General features: G+C 44.8%; 1 pseudogene; it reads right to left on the bottom strand.

The window, feature by feature from the left end:
- Positions 1-6,912: 6,912 nt before the first annotated feature.
- Positions 6,913-7,007, bottom strand: LOC118760055 (U6 spliceosomal RNA; annotated as a pseudogene).
- Positions 7,008-9,747: the final 2,740 nt, after the last annotated feature.

Genomic DNA, 9,747 nt, shown 5'->3' with positions numbered 1-9,747 from the left:
TACTATGAGATAAGTTGGTTGGTCATTTGTAGTAACAATGAAATGCCTGCTTGAATGCTTTAAAAAATGGTGATGAAATTCCCAGCACATCATGTTAGTCATCTTAAAGTGGTTTCTGGAATTTAATATATTTACAATGTTGTGTGATAACCACTTCTGTCTAGTTCCTGAAATTCTTATCACTCTGTATCCATTAAGTAGTCATTTTCTACTCTGCCGTTTTCCTAGCTCCTGGCAACCACCAATCTGTTCTCTGTCTCTATGGATTTACAGGAATGCTTCCTATGAATGGAATCATACAATATGTGACCTTTCATGCTTAATTTCTTTCACCAAAATATTTCCAAGATTCATCCACATTAAAGCTCATCCACATTACATGTAACAGCACTCCATTCCTTTTTGTGACTCATGATATTCCATTATATATACACTACAATTTGTCTATTCATCCATCCATCTGTGAACATTTGGGTTGTTTTCCTCTTTTGTCTATTGTAAAAAGTGCTACTACTCATATGCAAGTACTTGCTTGGGTACTGTCTTCAGTTCTTTTGGTCATATACCTAGGAGTAGAATTGCTAGGTCAGATATAATTCTGTTTGATTTTTTGAGAAACTGCCCAGCTGTTTTCTACAGTGGCTGAACATTCTACATTCCCGCCAGAAATGTATCAGGAGCCCCATCTACCCACATCCTCTCTAGCAGTTGTGATGCTCTGCTTTTGTTTTTGTTCTGAATTGTAACCATCCTGGTAGGTGTAAGGTGGCATCTCATTGTGGTTTTGATTTGCCTTTACTTAATAACTAATGATGCTGATCATCTTTTTTATTTGTAGATTATTTGTGTATCTTCTTTGCAGGAATGTCTATCTAATTCTCTTCTCTATTTTATAATTTGGGTTTGTTTTTTGGTTTGAATTGTAAGAGTTTTTTTTTAATAGATTCTGACTTGATTTTCAAATATGTTCTCTCATTCTATTTGTTCTAGATAAATTGGGAACATTCAAAATTATCTTTATATTAAAAGTGATTTTACTCCTTTGCGTTCTTTTTTTTCTAATTTGATTTTTATTATATTTTTGACAATCTTTACATTGTTAATTAGGACTCCTTTGCGTTCTAACTTTCTTGAGTGACAGACTTGGTTAGAGCCCTGTATACATGAATGCCTATGCCATTTATTGTCCCACTCCTAATCTTAATAAGTCTGTGTAAACAAGTAACTCCTAGGAATATTATTTTTCTTTTTTTTTAAAAAAAAGATTTATTTATTTTTATTGGAAAGGCAGATTTACAGAGACAGGGAGATACAGAGAAAAAGCTCTTATATCCACTGGTTCAGCTCCAAGTGGCTGCACAGCTGGAGCTAAGCAGAGCCAAAGCCAGGAGCCAAGGGCTTCTTTTGGGTCTCCCACACAGACACAGATCCCAAGGCTTTGGGCCATCCTCTGCTGCTTTCCCGGGCCACAAGCAGGGAACTGGAAGGGAAGTGGAGCAGCTGGAACACCAACCAATGCCCATACAGGATCCTGGCACTTGCAAGGTCCTGGAACATTACTTTTTTTTTTTTAAAGATTTATTTATTTTATTACAGCCAGATATACACAGAGGAGGAGAGACAGAGGGGAAGATCTTCCGTCCAATGATTCACTCCCCAAGTGAGCTGCAACAGGCCGATGTGCGCCAATCCGAAGCCAGGAACCAGGAACCTCTTCCAGGTCTCCCACACGGGTGCAGTGTCCCAATGCATTGGGCACAAGCAGGGAGCTGGATGGGAAGTGGAGCTGCTGGGATTAGAACCGGCGCCCATATGGGATCCCGGGGCTTTTAAGGCGAGGACTTTAGCCGCTAGGCCACGCCGCCGGGCCCGGAACATTACTTTTCAAGTAAAGGATAGAGAACTGCTTTTCCAGGCAAGATGTCTAAATTCAGAAATATAAGCATGTACTCCTAATTGCTGGATACCAAGACCTAGTACACAGGTAGGAAATAATAACACGAGGAGAAACCACCCTCTCTATAAAATGTCCTGCTCTTCATTCCGTTCTATCATTAGCAACATTGAAATATAATTATTGATAACTTTTTCTTGTTTTCCATATCTCCCCTTGGAATATATGCTCCATGAAGCTATTTTTATTTTATTTTATTTTATTATTGTTTTGATGATTTTTAAAAAATTTATTTATTATTATTAATTCATTAATTACATTGTATTATGTGACACAGTTTCATAGGTACTTGGATTCTCCCCACCCCTCCCCAAACCCTCCCACCATGGTAGATTCCTCCACCTTGTTGCATAACCACAGTTGATGATTTTTACATAGTTGATTAGGGTGATATAGGGTCAAGGGCTACAGGAAGGTGGGTGAGACCATTATTTTCACATTCTCTCTTTTTTCCTTCTTGTATCTTGGGGAAGGGGGGAGACAAAGGGAGAAGCCCCACCCAGTCCCTCAAATGTCTCTATACCTTGGGATGGAGGATAGCCAGCTGTCAACACCCCAGGGTCCCCGGTGTGGGGCATGCTTTGAGAGTCCTGCTCAAGAGGTTTTGATAGCTCAACAGTTTTGAATTACTGCTGATCGTGTCACTCCAAGCATGAGGAAATCTCTCCAAAATCCACTGGCTAACATAATCCACCTTAGGAGCCTCCATTTACTTAGTCACTGTCAACCAACACTTGGCTTTGGTAATTGATCCATTTGTTCTGTCCTCTCTACTAGGTGTGATCTACAGACTCCAATGTACTGCCATACCTTCCAAGTACATGTGGATATGCTGTCCACTGCTCCATCTAAGCCACTGAGGAGGCCCAGCTCTGACACATGCACTCCATGGTCAGACCATGGAACCTGCAATTCTCTCCATGATTGGAGTTCTGAGTCCAGCAATTCATCTGAGAAACTTCATCTGAGCTGATCCCAGACCTGATTCTTGTGTGTGCTTGCCAATACAGGATCTGCCACAGTCTGGTAAGCCCAAATCAGCTTATGCACATGCTGGTAGTTGCAATTGCTGGGTAAGTTCTGTCTCCAGCCGTCTTCTACACAAACCCATGGGTGTTGCAGCCCAGCCCAGCCCGATCCTGCCCACCACACACTCAGTCCTAACGCAAACCAGTAGGAGCTGCGGCTTAGTAGGAGCGGTCCGCAATAACCCCCAGCAGGCCCGCCCCCTGCCCTGATTCCCATGCTTGCCAATATGTACAGCAGACTGGTTCAGTCTGTCCCCCATCCCATTCAGCTGTCATACATGTCAGTGGGCCTTGAAGCCTAGTTCAACCCAACCAGCCCACACACGCGCTGAAGGGTGCCACTCTGTCTAGCCATGCCTGTCCCAGTCCTTGTTCTCATGCTCTCCAATGGGAGTGGCAACCCAAGAAGAAGGTGCCCAATGTTTCCCACTGGGCCCACTCCCAATCCTGAATCTTGCATGGTGGTTCTGCAGTTTAACTTGATAGAGTTTGCCCCCTGTGTCAGCATCTGCCAGCTGATGCTGTGACAAAGCCCAATCAACCCACACCCACTTTGGCTGATACATGCACCAGTAGGAAGAGTCAACCCAGCCTGGCTTTTCCCTGATCCAGTTCACATGAGGCCAGCAGGAGTTGTACCCCTGCCTGGCCTGATCTGCCCTCATCCCAACCGATGCTCACCAGTGTTGGGGGGGTGGCCCAGCAGTGGAGCCCCACATAGCCCCACCACCATATTTACCCCCTCTCCACAGGAACTCATGTGTGCTGTTTGGGTGCTGTGGTCCAGTCCAGCATGGCCTGCCTCACCTCGGCTTTTGCCAGTAGGTGTTGTAGCCTGGCAGGGCCCGGCCCACCCCCAGTTCCAGCTCATACTAGTTGGGGCTACAGCCTAGCTCAGCCCAGCCAGCCTCCAGTCCTGGCCATCATGTGAACTGGCTTGTGTTGCGGCCCAACCTGGCCTGACCCACATTCCATTCTGGTGCTCAGATTTGCCAGAGGGTGATGTGAACTGGCCCAGCCTGGTTGCTGTGACCCATTTTGGCATAGTCCCTCCCGTGTCTTGGCCTTTGCCTTTGGATGCTGTAGTCAGGGCTAACCTGGTCTTCCCCAGTCCCACCTCTCAGTGGTGGGTACTGGAACCTGGCCCACTTGGTCTGCTCCTATCCTTGGCTCATGCAAACTGGTAGGTATGACAGCCTTTGCCTGGCATGATCTGTGCTCTCCCCTGTTTTCTGCACTTGCCAGTGAGCTAAGGTTTGCTTGGTCCTGTCCTGTCTTCTCCTTTCCAAAACCAACGCACAAATTTGCCAACAGTTGGAGCTACCTTACCCAGCCTGCCTGACCCCTAGGCCTGGACCATGTACTCACCAGCAGGAGCTATTAGCTACTAGGGTAGTTTTCCAAGTTCTCCCACTCGGCCTACTCCCAGACCCAGAGCCCATGCATGCCAGCAGGTGCTAGGCCCTTGCCTGGCATAGCCTGCCCCTCCATCTTGGCCTTTTATGAACTGGTTAAGGTTGCCACCTGGCCTGCCCCACACCCTGTTTTAGGATGCTCATGTGGGTGCTGCAGACCGGACCTGCCCAGACTATTCTCAATCCCCTTTGGTAGGTTCCATTGCCATACCTAGCTCAGCCATCACCACCCTTACTCTTGAGCTAACCAGTGGGACTTTTAATTCCATAAGGTTTGGCCCACATATTCCCCACAAAATTTATCTCCAGACCTGGTTCTCTCACATGCTAGTCAGTGTCATTGCCCTGCCTAATGTGACCCATCCCTTGTTCTGATATTCAGTATAAAGACCTTTACACTTTCAGCTCTTACACTTAGGTCTATATTCTACTTTGAGTTAAGTTTGCATATGGCATGAGGCAGCAGTAATAGCTCAACTTTATCATTAGGCTGAGGATACCCAGGTGTCCTAGTACAATTTGTTAAAAAGACTATCCTTTCATTTCAAATTGTTTTGGCATTCTTATTGGAAATTAATTGCCCATAAATACTCACATTTTTGTTTCAATGCTCTGAATTTTATTCCATAAATCTATAAATCTAACATTGTGTCAATACTATACTGAACTAATTATTGTAGGTTTGTGGTAAACTTAAAATCTGCAAGTATGATGAATCTCCTTGAATTTCCATATTTGATTTTTTAACTGTTTTATTCGTTGCCAAGTCCCAAGAGTATAACATAGTGCATTGTACATAATAAGTGCTACAAAATTATTACTTGATCAATGAATATATTCTGATCATAGAACAATAAAATCAATTATAAAGAAGATTTAAACAATTTTTGCTAAATATTTCTTTCCTTGGGCCCAGCATGATGTCTCAACTGGCTAATCTTTCCCCCTGCAAGCATTGAGATCCCATGTGGGCACCAGTTTCTGTCCCAGAAGCTCTACTTCTCATCCAGCTTCCTGCTTATGGCCTGGGAAAGTGGTGGAGGATGGCCTGAAGTCTTGGGACCCTGCACCCGTGGGGAAGAACTGGAAGAAACTCCTGGCTTCAGATTGGCTCAGCTTGAGCCATTGTGTCCATATGGGGCGTGAACCAGCAGATGGAAGATCTTTCAGTTTCTCCTTCTCTGTATAAACCTGCATTTCTAATAAAAATAAATGAATCTTTTTAAAAATGTCCTTTTCTCTGCTCTTCTGGAAGCAACACACATTTTATGGTCGGGGGAGGGCAACTGCCACTTCCCTATTAGCTTCATATTGTTCTCTTGGCGCCTCCAATCATAGTATAAAATGCCCTCACCTCAGAAGAGAGCGTACGATTCAGACCTAGACAATTTTGTTTCATCCCCTACCATATTGCTGGACTTAGCTACAAACAAGCAATTTACGTCCTGTCAAGTAGAATTCTGTGCTGAGATGACACATTTTAAGGAATGAACCTGAACTACAAGATGGAAACTGTGCAATACGACAAACAAACAAAAACCATCAGTACAATAAAACAACTGAAAACCTGGATGGAAGGAGACATAAAAGCATGTCTTATTGAGTTCTGGGTCCTAGAGCTAGTTGACCCTGAAGCTGAACTATCTTGTGGAATGTGGCCATTTCTTTGATGTCTACAACAGGCTCTAGTTAACTTACACACATGAAAAACTCCATGGGAGAGAATTGAGAGCTCACAGGGTGCCTGGAAAGGTTGAAAAACCTAGCTCAAGCATGAAACAGTCCAAAGTGTCATCAAGCTCCTACCATGCAGAAGGGCTCTGCTTGGCATGTTGCTGTTGGCACCATGCTCTCCACATACTTCCGCCCCATGCTGGACTCTGCCATCCTGCATTCTCTTTGCCACTGGATTCTCAGGGTTTTTTTTTTTCAATTAGATTTTCACTAATTTCCTCTTGTACCTTTGGGGCACCATAGTCTTACAATGTAAAGTCCTGGGCAGGAACATCAGCTTTTCTTCTGGGGCCTCAGGTCAGCTGCCCTGTTTGCTCTCAACCACGGCCAAGGCTCAGTAAACACCTTTGCTTCACGATTACACCTGCTTTAACTTGCTTTCGTAATGTGGCCCAAACAATCACGCAAACATTAGTTTCTACAAATCTAAACTGTATTGTTGAAGTTTTGCCATTTATAGCAGAAGAGACAGAGTGAGAGGAATTAAAAACAATAGGCTCAGCTTTCACAATTTATGGAATTTTTACTGAGTCCTGGGATTAGTACTTTACATACCGTATTAGTTTATTACAACTGCTACACTTTGTCTTAGCCAAAAGGCCGAGAAGCGATAGTTTCTTACAACTGCTGTAACAGAGTCCCACATAGATAGTACACATTCTGAATCAGAAGTCCAAGATGGATCTCATGGGGTCTAAAGTCTAAAGGCTCTGGGGGAATCCAATTCCTCGCCTGGTTCAGCTTCTAGAAGCATGGAGTGCGTATGTGGACACCCTTGTGGATAATGCATGTCTATATTTTAGTCCTTGCGCAGGGGCCATGCTAATCTTCTCTGTATCGTTCCAATTTTAGTATATGTGCTGCTAAAGCGAGCACTGTGTTTTAGTCCTCCTCACTCTACCTGAGTTAGGCAGTACTGTATACTCTAGTTAGAATGGAGTGTTGCTCTCATAATATAATACAGAGATAGAGCCCTTAGGGGATGATGAAGTATCATTTTTTAAAGTTTTTTTTTCCTATTGGAAAGGAAGATCCACACACACACAAAGAGAGAGAGAGAAAGAGAGAGAGAGAGAGAGAGATCTTCCATCTGCTGGCTTACTCCCCAAATGAACACAACAGCTGCAGCTTAGTGAATCCAAAGCCAGGATCTGGAAGCCTCTTCCAGGTCTCCCACATGGTTGCAGTATCCCTAGTATTTAGGCCATCCTCTTCTGTTTTCCCAGGCTAAACGCAGGGAGCTGAATGGGAAGTGGAGCATCTGTGACGTAAACTGGTTACCATAGGGGGATGCTGACACTTGCAGTCACCCTCAATTAAAAGATCACCCAATTGAGCCATTGCACTGGGCCCTTAAGTATCATTATTAGAGGGTTTGGGAAGGCGGCTGCTGGATCCAGCTTCCTGTGAATGTGGATCCTGAGAGGCAGCAAGTGATGGCTCCATGTATTGGGTGCCTGCTGCCCACGTGGGAAATGTGGATTGAGTTCCTGGCCTCTGGCTTTGGCCTTGGTCGAGCTCTGGCCCCCGCAGGTGTGTAGGTCAGTGAACCAACAGATGATCTCTCTCTTTCTCTCTCTGTTTGCCTCTCAAATAAATGGATGCAAATTTAAAAACACGAACTAGCTAGGTCCACTTTGCCCTGCCTTCCACCATTTGAGCACACAGTGCTTTTCTGCTTTGCCTTTCTCACTTCTGCCATGTGAAGACAGCAAGAGGCCCCTGGCCAGACACTGCATGCTTTGATCTTATACTTTCCAGCCCCTTCCCAGCTTCCAGACACTAAGAAATAAATCTTTATTTTTTATAAACACTCGGTCTGTGGGTATTTTGTTACAGCCACTTGCATGGACTCAGTGCCTCTTTTAAAGATAAGGAATTCTTGTGCAGAGAGACCTGATGAGTGACAGTCAACATTCAGGACTTGACTTCATTCCAGACACCTAGATGGGGGAACTTTTTGCAATCCCTCTACCTGACTTCAACAGATTTGCTTAATTCTGTAGTCTTGGTGATGAAAGTTAAGCATGGGCTCCGAGAGATGCACCACCTTTGTATCTCTCCTCCCATCTGACGAACTGTGGCAAAGAATCCTATCTTTTGAAACTCTTGGATCCCCAGATGTAGTAAAGAAAAGCAAGCTAATTCTGTGATGCTTATTCCCAAACGTTGGTGTAGGCAGCAGCCCCCATAGGGACTGTCTAGAGTTTGAGTCAATAGTGTCTGACTTAAGACATGAGGTCCACACAAGCCCTAAATACCAGCTTCTTTTTTTTTTTGATTATAATAGTTTTTTTTATTAAGTTTATTCATTAATTACAATGTGTTAATACCAGCTTCTTTTACAACATCAAGAGCAGGAGCAGTGTGAGACACAGTCTGAAGTCCTGCAGTTGGAGATATCTGCCCAGAACAATGACTGCCCTTAATGCGGGAATGATACATAGACTAAAGGGAAGGCAGACTGAGCTGGGCTGATAAAAACCACAGAGGATTTTGCATTACATGATATTCCTCAAGAAGGCCCTAATGTAAATGAAGCACAAAGCAAAACCTAGCTTTAGAATTCTGCTATAGGCTTTCAGATTAGACCTGGAAAGCACCTGATCTTAAAGGCTGCCCACTGGGCACAAAGCACATAGAGTAAAAAGCTGCCAACTCCTGCCATTGTGAAATCAATCCTTTCAGCAAATAATAGCGAAGTTGTAGACCAATCAGAACCACCTGTTGACATCAGCACAACTCCAAGGCTGCAAACGCTCATGGACAGTAGACACCCACAGGTGATCTTCGTGGGTGAGGAGAGTCATATGAAAAGGCACCCCGTCCCTCCAGCCTTCAGCACTTCTCCTGGCCACAGTGAGCGAGCACAGAGTCCACCAAACCTGGATGTATGGTCTATTTCCTAAGTGTCACTAAAGCCCTGAAGATGGAGTCTTTGCTCAAAAGGAAATGAAGTTCTGGCCCGGCACCATGGCCTAGCAGCTAAAGTCCTCAACTTGAACGTGCCAGAATTCCATATGGGCACCGGTTCTAATCCCAGCAGCCCCACTTCCCATGCAGCTCCCTGCTTGTGCCCTGGGAATGCAATCGAGGACGGCCCAAGGCCTTGGGACCCTGCACCCGTGTGGGAGACCTGGAAGAGGTTCCTGGATCCTGGCTTGGGATGAGCACAGCACTGGCCTTGCGGTCACTTGGGGAGTGAATCATCGGACGGAAGATCTTTCTCACTGTCTCTCCTCCTCTCTGTATATCTGACTTTGCAATAAAAATAAAATATATCTTAAAAAAAAAAAGAAAGAAAGGAAAGGAAGCTCCAGGGAGCAAGAGTGTTCATCATGGAAGAATAAGGTCTGGCACATATAACCAATTCCTTCTCCCTGCATTGGCCCAGGCTTGGTAGGAAGAACAGTTGGATGGAACCTGGTTCAGTGGCTAGGACTCTCCCAGCTGCTATGTGGCTAATTCTAATGGGAACAATGGCAACAGACTATAATGCCAGCTGGGAGATCAGTGGCCTCGAAGCTCTGCCAGGCTGCGGGAGCCACTGGAACTGGGGACCAAAATACCATTAGCACAAGGCCATTTAATGGATGGCTCCTGGGGCCTGGCAAGT

This window comes from Ochotona princeps, chromosome 11 (assembly GCF_030435755.1).
Source record: "Ochotona princeps isolate mOchPri1 chromosome 11, mOchPri1.hap1, whole genome shotgun sequence".
NCBI lineage: Eukaryota > Metazoa > Chordata > Mammalia > Lagomorpha > Ochotonidae > Ochotona > Ochotona princeps.
This window is presented reverse-complemented; position numbering and strand designations above follow the sequence as displayed.